Source organism: Peromyscus maniculatus, chromosome 7, assembly GCF_049852395.1.
Source record: "Peromyscus maniculatus bairdii isolate BWxNUB_F1_BW_parent chromosome 7, HU_Pman_BW_mat_3.1, whole genome shotgun sequence".
NCBI classification, from domain to species: domain Eukaryota; kingdom Metazoa; phylum Chordata; class Mammalia; order Rodentia; family Cricetidae; genus Peromyscus; species Peromyscus maniculatus.
The window spans coordinates 100,162,204-100,175,707 of NC_134858.1; positions in this window are offsets into that span (position 1 = coordinate 100,162,204).

A 13,504-nucleotide genomic window follows, 5' to 3' on the forward strand; every position below is an offset into this window, starting at 1 on the left:
CGGCACACATACCTTGTCCGTAATCTAATGGGACTTAAGACCTGTTCAACAGGAGGGAAATCATGCCTGGTACTGGAAACCTAGACAAGCGTTTGTGCTGTGGATGGTTGACTGATAAATAAAATACTGATTGGCCAGTAGCCAGGCAGGAAGTATAGGTGGGACTAGCAGAGAGGGGAATTGAGAAAACAGAAAGGCAGGGAGAGGAGACGACAGCCTGCTGTCCAGAGAGCATGATGTAAAGGCAGCAGGTAAAGCCACGGAACACATGGTGACATATAGATTAACAGAAATGGGTTGAGTATAAGAGTAAGAGCTAGACAATGGTAGACCTGAGCTAATGGCTGAGCAGTTTTAATAATATAAGCATCTGTATGTTTATTTTATAAGTGGGCTACAGGACTGCTGGAGCTTGGTGGGACCTGGAGAGAAAAACTCTAGCTACAAGTTTGTGAGGCCATGTATCTTGGAAAAGAACCAATTCTGCCATTTTATTAACTAGCACAACTTCTAATTGCATTCTAAACAGTTACCCTGTACCCACAGAGAAGTCTGACTCTCACCCCTCATCTAAGAAGCTGCTCTTTGCAGAAGATGGAGACCATCACAGGAAACCACGGCTGGTCCAAACAACTGATAATGGTGTGCTCTGCCCCAGTGGATGCTTCTACATCACATCTCTTGTACCTAAAGCTCGGGAACACCATGAAAGACAGGGGGTGGGTGTAATAGGAGCCAGAGAACCAGAAAACCTGCTGTGAGATTATCTCTGAGAAATGACAAGGAAGCTTCACCATGACACCTCAACAACATAGCTACCTAAAGAGGATCTGAACAACTACAACAGCAGAAGACAAGCTAACGTGAAAGGGGAAACTCTCACAGGGCCCCACTCCTAAACAAAACTACAGCACCTAAGAGATGGTGACAAGGGGTTAAAAAGTCATCCTCAGGAAAGGGCCCCCTAAGGGGTTATCCAGTACTAAATGGTCATCTCTGAAATCAGATATGTACAAGTAACAGCAAATGGACCAAGCAGGCTCTATGTGTGTATTTATGCATGTGCGCCTGTGTGTGTGTGTGTGTGTGTGTGTGTGTGTGTGTGTGTGTGTGTGTGTATAATGATAACAAAAAAAATGCCACAAATCTAAGAGTGAGCAAGGGAGGAGGAACTTGGGAGCATCTGGAGAGAGGAAAGGGAAGGGAGAAATGATATAATTATATTTTAGTTTCAAAAATTAAAAACAAATTTGCAATTTAAATGGCAAATATCAATAATGTTACAAATTGCAATAAGATAAATCCATACGGATCTCCAAATCCAAAACCTAACATCATTTAGAATAGTAATGCCTCACTACACAACATGCTTCTTAATGTTTTTTTTCCTATATCTGGGGTTATATTTGATTAAATCTCCATAGGCAAATGATTTTATAATATGTTCTCTGAAGAAAATAGATGAAAAATCTTTTTTCCCTCTAGATGTCTGGTTGGAGTTGGTTTTAAATTATTGATAGTTTAGAAAAGTTTCTTTTAGCTTCACTGCTCATTATTGGCAATATCACATTCATTTTTAGAATTGTTGTCAGATTTAGGGACATGATTATCAAGTTTCTTTCATGTCTGAGCAGTTGCAATGATACTTGTGGTTTGAAATATTGTTGGGGGCCTTGTCTGTGGCGTCAGTATTCTAATCAACTCTGCTTTCCACTCATCTCATCAAAAAAGAAAGAGGACTATGCCACAATTACACCTGTGTGCTCTATGTAATTGAGAACATCCCTCTGTAAATGAACTTCTGTTTTGATGAGGCATTCATAAGGACAAAATCCATCACTTATAGGTTTATCTCACAGAATACCTTGGGCCCTGCACCTCCAGAGCTGGGGACCATAGATGTGTTCATGTTGTGAGTTTGCAGGCAGGACAGAACTAGTCTTTCTAGAAACCATCCTTACATCCACCCACAAGGCCAGCAGTGGATTGTACTGGAGAGTAATGGATCATAGGAGTATATACCACTAACCCCAGACTATGCACATCCCAGCCCAGACCCCTTTGTAGATGCCAGGAAAGCCCTTGATTTCTCCAACTTTGACACAAAGAGCAGCTAGACAGCCAGGCAGTGTGTTGACATAAGTAGTGTTAGCCAGTCACCCTTGCACATTTTTTTAGGAGTTAAGCAGACACGGTGCTGAGCCCCCTCCTGACATCTCAAAGGTGATCTGGCACTGGAGGGGACTGACGTTCATGCTCCACCAGCCCCTCACTTGTCAACCTCTGGATGTGGAAACAAGCTCTCCCTGGCTTTCTTGAATGAGAAAACAGGAGGCTGAGAACATATAGGATGCAGGTTTGTCACATCCAGGCAGGCCTTGGGACCTGTGCCAGCTTGCTGGAGCACCCTTTGTGGCAGCTTCGCTAACCAGTGGGGTACTTGCAAATTATTATAGGGCCTTACTTATCCAAGGTAGTCTTTTGAAGTTTTGCTCATGTAAAAATGTTACAGATCTAAAATAATCAAAACAGTCTTTAAAAATAACAAAAATAAGAAATCTCATATTCTTGGTTTCAAATGTTTCTACAGTGATGAAATACAAAAATAAAGATAAGTTGTAGAGAGCGGTTCAGTACAAAGGGGAGTCCAGAATTAAGTCTTACAATTGTGGTCATGACTGTGTTGATAGTCTACCCGGAGGAGGGGTTGGGGAAGCTCAATGTACCTCAGACTGAATAGAATAGGAAACCCAGAAGTGCACAGTAGAAAGGGCTTATGAGCCTCCGTGTGCCCTTCTCAGAAACTAACACCTCCTCAAAAAACGTGACCTCTGCTTCCCAGGAGGACTTGGGGATCCCATGGGAAATGAGTCAAACCTACAAACTAAGGGATCCGGAAAGGCCAGCACAGAGTGGTGTGGCTTCCTGCACAGTGCCAGCCTGACCCAAAGACACCACTCCTGTGGAAATATACAGCCATGAAGGAAATGCTAGGGGAGGCGCTGCTTCCAGGCGCTGCGAGAGAACCAGACATGGTAATTAATGGAATCTTATAAAACAAATTCAAATTGATCTGTCGGTAAGTTAGAGGATTGCCACCCAGTTGGAAACCGATTTAAAGGACATAAATTGAGTCAATAATAAATGTGGAAAGAGATGGGATTTGGGAGAATGTGCGTGATGTAGCATTGCAGAAGTCTATGTTATTTATTATGGGGGATTAACAGTAATAAAAAAAGGCTCCCACGACAAAGCCTTTGAAAGAAACTACTTAGATCTATAAGAAAGATCTGGTTTTAGGAGCTTAATTGAAAATATTAAACAGAAGACAGCAATTTAATTAAATATAACGATGGTGATAAATTGGTGGGTCATATCTAGTCACGGGAAGACAGATCTCGAACAAAGGGGCTCTAGTGTGATCAGAGAGCTCAAGAACTGATGTCCTCATAAAGGGATAGAATACCAGTTTCAAGCTTTCTTCTATTCCTCCCTTAATGAAAGACTCAGCCCAGCATTGTTCATACACTCTCAGGAGAATGCATTGGTGTTGTGATGCTCCGCATATCATAAGACTCCCTGTCTGCTTGCCTGCCACCTCACTGGACAGAGAGAAAACCCTTTCCCTGGTTGCAAAGTCCTCCTGGCACCAACTCCATCCCCACATGGGTGTCCGTACACTGCCATGTTCATTGGACACAAAACAGGCTAGCCCAGGGTCACCCCGGTTCTGTGCATAAACCAAGAGAAGAGCAAGTTGTTGCTCAGAGTGGTAGGTGAGGGAATTCAAGAGAGAGCTGTGCAGGTAGTCAATAACAGCTCCTGTGACCTCCAGCCCCACACGGTTCTCCCAAGCATCCCTCAGCCATGTGTGTGCATGCAAGAAAGGCTGCAGCTAAGCATGATGGACCTGCACGGAGGGGAGAGAGACGGCTGTGTCCAGGCAACTGGACAAGGAGGATGTGAAGATTACAAGAAGCAGCCACAAGCTAAGAGTCAGGGTGACCCTATCAGCCAGAGAGTGAGATCTAGCAGCAGAGAAAGTGGGGACTTTCATGGGTATCCGCCTTCTCCATCTGCCTTTGCAGCATCAGGGTGTGTTCCTGCGACACCACCTGATTATGCATTATCTGAGCAGTTGGCCTGTTGTCTTATGGCCACCAGTTTACCAGCATGAGGTCCCAATGGAGCCTGTCCCATTCACTGCCATCTCCTTAGCACCCAACCCAGAACTGGGCACAGTAGAGTTGACTAAATAAATTACCGGCCAGAAGATGGGCTTCCTAGGAGGGGAGTCAGCCTTCGGAGCCAGACACAATGGTGGTTACAGACAGCTGTGGCCCCTGGCTGTTGAGCTGAGCCACAGGCTAGGGGTAGCTGGATATTGGACAGACGGTGAGGGGGACAGATAGACCTCAGGAGTTGATACTGAGTGTCAATGATCATCCTGCTTGGGCATCTCTCCGTACAGCTGGACCTCAGTGAAGGATGATGTCTCTTGTTGTGCTCATGCTAGAGAGACAGAACACATGTGTCAGAGGCAGGACTCTGATTTGGATATAAAGGGCCAATATGAAACACAATCAAGTATGATCTCACACTCATTATAAAGAGGTACGAGAAACTTTTACAGGTGGTGTAGCATATCTTTTTTCAATTAATTAGTCAATTAATTTTGTGTCAGTGTGGTGTATGCATGTGAGTATGCAGACGTGCACAGAACCAGATACACCCAGGAACGTGCCAGAAATGGAAATTTGCAAGTCCATCCTGACCTACTGAATCAGAAAATTTGGGATGAATGGGGCCCAGAAAGCTCTGCTTGGTGTGCCCTCCAGGTGATGGCACACCCATAAGCTGAGGGTGCTAGTCCAGAGTTCTAATCTGCAGTGTGATGACTTCCACGGAATTTCCAGTTTGTTAAAAATCCTTTCCCCACTTCTGTTGGGAAAATGTATTTTCTTTCTAATTGGCATCTGCTTGGCCTCATCTCAGCTCTGGGACTTGTCTGAGGAGATCAAAAGAAGTTCAAGGAAGATCAGCAAGTTCAAGGTCAGCTTGGACCATATGGAACCTTGTCTCAAAAATAAATAATTAATACTTAAATGAGTAAATACTTCATTCTCAAATAAAAATGTTGTAGTTGAAAGTCCCATCCAGTCCTCAGCCTCTCGGACCTGAGTAAACACATAGAGACATATTACTTATAAAGTGTATGGTCGTGGCAGGCTTCTTGCTATCTAGTTCTTATATCTTAAATTAACCCATTTCTATAAATCTATACCTTTCCATGTGGCTCGCATGGCTTACTGGTATCCTTACATCTTGCTTCTCATAGTGGTGGCAGCTAGCAGCGTCTTCTGACTCAGCCTTTGTTTTCCCAGAATTCTCCTCTCTGCTTATCCTGCCTATACTATACTTCCTGCCTGGCTAATGACCAATCAGCGTTTTATTTATCAACCAAATCAGAGCAACACATTCACAGCATACAGAGTGATATCCACAGCAAAATGTCATTTTTTTAAAAGGGAGATATTGGTTTGTGGAATTTACAAAAATAACTCTAAACTTGAAAACTGAATAAAATGAAAATAGAATTTTTTAAGCATGAAAATTCAAGGCATGTTAAAAAATAAAATAATCAGTTCAGGAGGTCTAAATGTTAACACCAGAAGTTTGAGAAATTATAAAGAGGATGGAAAAAGAGTGATCAACAAAGAAAGAATGTGAGGATATTTTAGGACTGAGGGTGAGTTTTCAGATGGAAACAGCTCATCAAGAGCCCATCAGAGCAGATGGATAAAAAGACCAATCAAACAGCAACAAAAACCTATCTCCAATAAGTAGAGGATTATGAAGTTTACAACCAGGGATATTGACACACAAAACACAGCTCTCACCTCCCAGTGAATAAGAGATAACTTATTCTGGTCACCCCAAGTACTATGTTCCAGCATGCTATCAGTTTCATTAAGTTTTCATAGTAACAGAAGGAAGAAAGTTGAAGATCAAGACGTTTTACAAATGTCTTGGTGAGTAGGCAGTCACAGAACCAAGTCTCTGCGATAGGCCTCTAATGACAGTTTTAGCCTTTGGGTTAATGGAAGCTACAAGTCTGTGCATTCAAAAAGGATGTTAAGTCATGCAGGGGTGGACATAAATGGCGTTTCTGAGGGTTAAGGTGACTCCAGATAATTTGGCTGTGAGTCTGCAGCATTCCAGCTCTCTACAGTTATCAAAGACGCAATCAGTCAACGGCCTTGTAGAAAGTTTAATGTAAGTGAAGCTTTTTTTTTTTTTTCTGGGATATTTAGTATACAGGACATGTGTTTCCAAAGAGAAGCAACCAAATTCACAAAAGTCACAAATAACAGCAAGAAATGAGAGTGGTAATGGCACCAGACCCCTCCGAACAAAAACCCGCAACATGAAAGAATGGCACCGTGCTTTCAAAATGACAAAAAAAAAAAAAAAAGTGGAATTGAAATTTGAATTCTAGTGGCAACAGAGACATTTGTAAACATCTGAATCCTGAAGCCCTGTGGCCTTTCCAGGGAAACCCCAGTAGGTCCTGTCATCAAAGGAGTTACAGGAGAAAAAGGAAGGAGTGAGATTCTGGGCATGGGGACCACTAGGACAACAGTGAAGGGGGGTCAACTGATGTGCCTAAAGCCTGGGAGAGTCCGGAGTGACATCTCAGGAACGGGGACTCTGATGGGCTGCCTGCATGTGATGAGCTGGGAGGGTCAGTGACAGAGACATTAAGTAAAGCAAATGAACAACGGGGCAATTAATTATCCCCTCTCCCCACCCTCCCAGAAAACCATAACCGGTAGATGTTAAAGAAAGGAAATAGAATCGGCAAACGATAGGTTGTTCACTTGTCAACTCTATTTACAGTCACTCTCTTGTGAACACTGATACTTCTTTAATCAAATCTTGTGAGAGCAACAGACTGAGAGGAGAAAGCAGAAGTGGAGTCTCCCCCCACCCCATCGTGTGTGTGTGTGTGTGTGTGTGTGTGTGTGTGTGTATGTTTGTATACATATGTGTGGATATATGAGTGTGGGTCTGTGTGAGTGAATGTGTTTGTGTGGATGTGTATGTGGATGTGTGTTTGTGGATGAATGTGTGTGTGTTTGTGTGTGTAAGTGGAGGATGTGGGGGGATATGTATGTGTATATGTGTGTAAATGTTAAATCCAAATCTTGAAATAAAACTTCAATAGATCATACCTAAAAGTGGAAAATTAGGAAACTGAAGTACAATTGTGTAATTAAGAAATGGAGCCCAGGCTGGGGAAGTGGGTGGCAGGCTCCCTAGTGAACGGTAGCATGAGTGGGAGAGAGTAGGGTGCAGGGGAGGGTGACAGTTCCTGGCCGTCATAAGCCCAAACCAAATTATACTCTTTGAATTATTAAACTAGACTCATGTTATTTTTGAAGCTGGAAATTACTTCTACTTGGCCCAAGAGATTGCACTGTGAGCCTGTGGACCCCCTTCCCCTTGGAAACAGCACCTGGTCTCCCCTCAGTTACTGCAGAATTCTTCATTTCAACACAGAACCCAGCTAGAGCTTTTCCATTCCCTCGGGAGAGACCAGCAAGCCATGCCCCTGATCAGCCTCAAAGCTTCAAGTTGACATCTCTGTGCCTCTGAGACCAACAAAGCCCATGCTTTCTGCTCTGAGTCGAGAAGCTGAGGGCGATCCTGGTACTTAGACACAGCACCCCGACCCTGGAACCACGCTGGCCTTCAGAATGTTAGCCCAGACCAGGTGCCAGGCTCACTGGGGACAGAATCAAGGGTTCCCACACTCCAGCCAGCCCCAGGTCCTCTCACAGCCACTTGCCCCAATCATTTGCTGGTGGTCCCTGCTTCTTGCCAACCTCTCAGGATCATAGGGAGGCCAGCACAGTACAGGGAAGAAAAACTGAATTCCAGTTTTTCTTGGTGGGTAGTGTGCTGAGGTCCCGGGTTCAGTCTCCAGCACGGAATAAGCCAGGTGTGGAGGCACACCCCAGCACTCAGGAGGTGGACCCAGAGGAAATCACAAGTTCAGTGTCATCTTCAGCTACATAGTAGTTTGAGGCCAGCATGGAAAACAAAACAGACAAACAAACAAAAAACTTTATTCATGCTAGAAAGGGCTTGCCTTCAATCCCATACCCAGTCCTCACTAGCTGTGTGATCACAGGTTATTGGTTTCTGCTGCCTCTTGGTCTCCACAGAGCCCAGGGGTGCCAGCTGCCTTCTGAGTGCCTTATCTTAATCAAGATATCAAGTGGCTCCACTTCAGCAGCATAGGTAAAAGCTGCTAGCTCAGCCCTGCGGGCCTCAAGTCTGGATTCTTTCCAGACCACCTCTATAAATGTAGAGGGATGTATCTCATTCCCAGGAGGCTGCAAAGATTTGCCAAGAGGGTATTTATGAATAAGTATTGCGCCACACAAAGGTTTATTTGGTAACTCAAGATTTCATGCAGTACCTATGCTGAGGTAAGTCCCTGTCCTCAAAAAGGAAGCTTGTATGTTGAGGGAAGGCACCAGAACAAATCAATGTCACTCTCTTATAAGTGTGACTGAGCCTCTGCCTTCACCCAGTCATTTCCCAGGCTCCTCCGGTGTCTCTCAAATGTTTGTGAGCATGCTCCATGACTGGTCATATAGCAGCCATCATTGGCATCCTCCTTCACTCCATCTTCCCAGATCAGTGTGCTTGGCTCTCTCCATACATCCCAGTGTCCAGTAAATCCCCTCCTATACATACCACCTCCAGCCCCATAGTGGTGCTCAGTGCTCTGGAATCCCAAAGTCTCCAAAATAGAGTACTAGCACCTGGGTCCCTGGTGGGCTGAAGGCACACTGCTGTGAACTTCATTTGTTCCCTTCCTCCTATGAAATCTCTGTCACCTGGGGTCAAAGCAAGATTCCTCCTATATCCAAGACTAACAAGGTCTACACTGAAAAATCTCCTTGGTCTTACACATGTCCATAGGACATAAGCTGAAGCAAATCCTAGCGATAACCTCATGAAGATAGGAGTTTTGTTCCTGAACCTTCTGCCTGACTACTTCTCCCCAACACCTCAAGAAACAATCTCTCCCACCCCCGTAGTCTCTCTAATACATACTGACATGGCCGATGTCACCCAACACATGGACATGTGTATACACACAAAGAGAGAAACACACACACACACACACACACACACACACACACACACACACACACACACGGCTGTCTCCACCCCATCCTGGAGCATCCTGCCTGGCCTCCCTTCCGTGGTCAAGACACAGCACAGTCAAACCTTCTCATCAGAGTTCAAATGGGGCAGGAAGCCAACTGCCTCCCCTGAACCACTTCTGGTTACATCATAGAGAAAGGCCCTGAAACTTCAAGAGCTACAACTATCTAATAATTGCTAACTATGTAGCAGAACATGAAATACAATAACATGGACAGGAAACAGACTATAGGATGAATATGCAGAACTATGTATGTGCCATGATGGCAAAAAAAAAAAAAAAAAAAAAAAACCCTTCAACCAGCTGGATGCACACAGAGGGAAGAAAGTAAGATGGCCATTCCCAGCCCAGAGAGGCCAGACAGACAGGCCCTCCATGACCAGTTCTGTTCCATGGAGCCTGTAAATTTCCAGGCTTCTTGCTCATTCCCTCAATGGCCCATCAAGATAATGAAACCCTCCCCACTCTACAGGACGTTCCCTTGAGACTCTGGTCTCTGCTAGGCAAAGCTTTATTGTTGTTGGAGATCCTTGACTAATCGGACAAATTAATCTCTGATAAAAGTTTAATGCAAAGATGCCAACTGGATTTCATTTTGGCTTCCAACAGTGATTGATTGGCTGTGGCTGCCTAAAGTGCTCATTTAGGAAGAACTATGGCTGGAGCTTAGCTCAGCAAGCAAGAGCACCAGGATTGATTTGCAATGTCTGAACTCCAAGCCATTAGGGGCAATGGCATCCAAGGTGCTCCTGGGTTCACCTCTCTCCCTCACTGGGTGCATACTTGCATTTTGACATGACCACATCTCAATCAACAAATCTTGAGCTCCAAAAGATACATATGGAGCCCTTTGGAGAACAGCCCTTTCCAAGTGCCAGGAAGACTAGACCTCAGTAGCTGCATAGCCTAGGGCCCTCAGAGCTCCAGCTCCAAACAAGAAGAGGACCAAGCAGGCATCATTCCCAGGCCACATCCAGATGGATCGTTTATCTGCATTCTTCAAGAAAAGGCAAAGAGCAGAAGCACACAGAAACATGTCCTTCACGTGCTGTATTTATTCTGCCACAGAGGAGCGTGTGCTGCTGATCTCCGATTGAAGGTTCAGTCTAAACTTTATCCTCCCCCTGAGCAGAGAAGGGCAAGAGGGAACAGCAGTAGGGTGGAACCGACTGGGAAAAGACATTCGCCTACAAAGGACACATTAAGACCAGGAAGGCCAGGCACAGGTCTCTTAAGTTTGAAGTGTAGAGCTCTCTGGTCCCGAGGCCCTTGGGCACTTGGTAGCTTTGCAGGCCTTCCTGCTTGCCTGCATTTGGGCAACTGAAGTCCTGAGCAAACCTTTGCCCATCTCTACCATGGCACGTACACTGTCATCACCATCAGCCCAGAAACTGAGTGAATTGGAGCCCGGGTAGGTCCTGGCCTGGCATACTGTAAGAAGACTAATTATTTTATTGTTGTTGTATGAATAATGGAATTTGGAATAAAATGTTGAACAATGTCCCCAAAAAGACGTATCCAAGTCCTGGCTTCCAGCTCCTACAAATGGGGCTTTATTTGGAAATAGAGTCTCTGCCGACGTAAGTTAGGATCTCAGGGTGAGGTCATCTTCGAGGCAGGTGCCCCCTAAACCCAGTGTTTTTATAAAAGAAAGGAAAGAGCTGACATACAGAACAGCTGTGTGGACTGACACACTGTGTCTCCAGCTGAGGAGTACCAGGGGTTGCTAGAACACCCAGAAGTACGGAGGGTGGGGGAACAGTCTCCCTCAGCACTTCTAGAAGGATCCACCTCTGCCACGCTGATATCTGCATTCTCACCTCCAGGTCTGTGTGAGAATAAATTTCTGTTGTTTGAAGCCAAGCCTGTGGCACGTTTTTATAGCAGGCCCAAGAAACAACACCGACTTAGAAGTGACTTCCCGGAGGTCTAGGGAGATGACTCCCCACTGAGGTAAAGTGTTTGCTGTACAAGCATAAGGGCCTGAATTTGAATCCCTAAAGTCCAAGTAAAACCAGGAGCCATAGCATGTATCTGTGATCCCAGCACTCCAACAGCGAAATGGCAAGCAGACAGGAGAATCCTTACAAGCGTGAAGGCCAGCTCACCTGGCATGCGAAGTAGTGAACAAGAGACAAGTGAGAACCAACACCTCCACACGTGTGCCTGGATTCACACACATGCAAAGACACACACACACACACACACACACACACACACACACACACACACACACACAAGCACTCCCTCTTCTGGCCTCTTTGGGCACTGCCTGAATGTGGCGAACAGGCACACATGCAGGCAAAATACCCACGCACATAAAATAAATAAATAACTCTTTTTTCAAAACAAGAAGGCACTAATCTCAGAGCTCCGTAGCTGCCTCTCACACCACAGGGATGCTCGTAGGCCACTTAGAAACATCCCTTCTCTCTAGTCTCACGGCTAAAGGGCCTCTAAGCTCAAACTCATCCATTCTGTAAGGGGAGAAACTGAGACCTGTGTACGTAAAATGACTTGCCCTAAATAATAAACCAGTTGAATATCCCAGACTATAGTTTATCTTCGGCTTATAGCTTTAGAAAGGAACTCAGAGCTCAGACAGCCTCTCTTAGTTCCTAATCAACCAACCTTTAGCTTGTGTATGGCCTCCGTAACCCACATCCAGTTTTTTTAAGATATGGTAGGAATAAATGAACTTAGAAATGCTAGAAGACTTCTAGTAGGCTCTCTGAAATGCCTCCCACCTAAGCCTACTCTCACTCATTTCCTTTGCCCTGACTCCCTCACCTTCTGGACTTACATCCCCAGCCTGCCATGCTAAGAGCCCCGTGGGGTGACGGCAGCCATCTGTGTGTGGCTGGAGAGATTGCCTTCAGGCCTGGGTGTAGGTGACCAGCCACCAGAATTTGACCAGGTGCCCCTAAGGAGAAGAGAAAGGGTGTCAACCTTGAAAATAAACTGGGGATGTTTCAAGTCCCTGCACATCTGGATCTCAAAGCAAATACGAAAGAGTCTACATAGTCCTGAGCCTCCTGTCCGATACTTTGGTTTGGCTTCGTTTACTCTTCCAGGGCTGCAGATGTGCTCGCTGAAGCATTCTGGATGCAGAGTTCTAAACGGAAAGCCAGACGCTGCGGGTGCTTTTGGAACTTGGAACCTGGATATGAGACCTAGGATGTTAAAGGCGAGCCGAGCTTATTCTACTGTGCTTCGGGGAGCCTGGCAAGCTTCAAGTGCCCCACCCCCTCCACCTAGAGCTCATAAACGTCTGCCAGGCCCCGCCCTTGCAGCAAGGCCTGACCCTTCCATTCTGGGATCCACACACTATTTGCAGAAGTTTCCAGAGTGTGAGCAAGTCCAAGCTTGCCCAGAGTCCAAATAAAGCACATGGGTGCCGTGTGGGTTTGTTGGTTTAAGGAAGAGGGACAGTGTCCTGTGTCTGAAACAGACTCCTTCTGTAAACAGCAGGCACAAGCTGGCCCTGGCTCCAGGAGAGGGATTGCTGCTATGGTGTCTCCTCATGGGGCAACCTGGGGTTGGAACCGTTCCTAATCACAGCCACTCCTGGATCCAAGCAGAATGCACTTTTCAGATGGGCGTCCATCATTTCCCCCCTCTTTCCTTTTTTATATAAGGCTTTTGCATGTCTTCCCTCTTCCTGCTTTCTTTTTCTGTCTTCTTCCAAGTATAGATCTCCACTGAATACAGGTATGGTCCTGGGTACCAGGGAGGAGACATGAATGAGGTCCCACTGTCTCCTCGGGCTGTGAGAAGGGAGATGAATAGCACAAAATGTGCATCTTCAAGAGATACGAGATCCACACATACACCACACAGTAAGTAAGTAAGTAAGTAAGTAAGTAAGTAAGTAAGTAAGTAAGTAAGTAAGTTAAGTAAGTAAGTAAAATAAGAGATAAAAATCGGCTAGATCTGGGAGAACATGCTGAGTTTGGAGAGTTGGCAATGACTACCTAGGGTGGGGTGTGGGTACTAAAGGGCAGTGGGTGAGTAAGCACCACCAGAAGCCATGAGGTCAAAGACAGATCAGTCCAGACACAGTGGAAACTACCATTTGAACAAGAGAGTGACTTTGAGCACATCTACCTTCTGTGTCCAGGAAGCAACAGAGGGTTGAGGCAGGTCAGCGCTCATGCTGCTACAACCAGCCGTGAAAGGATGAACTAGGGGTGAGACAGGCTGGAGAGAATGCCTCAGCAGGTAAGAGTACTGGCTGCTCTTCTAGAGGTTCGATTC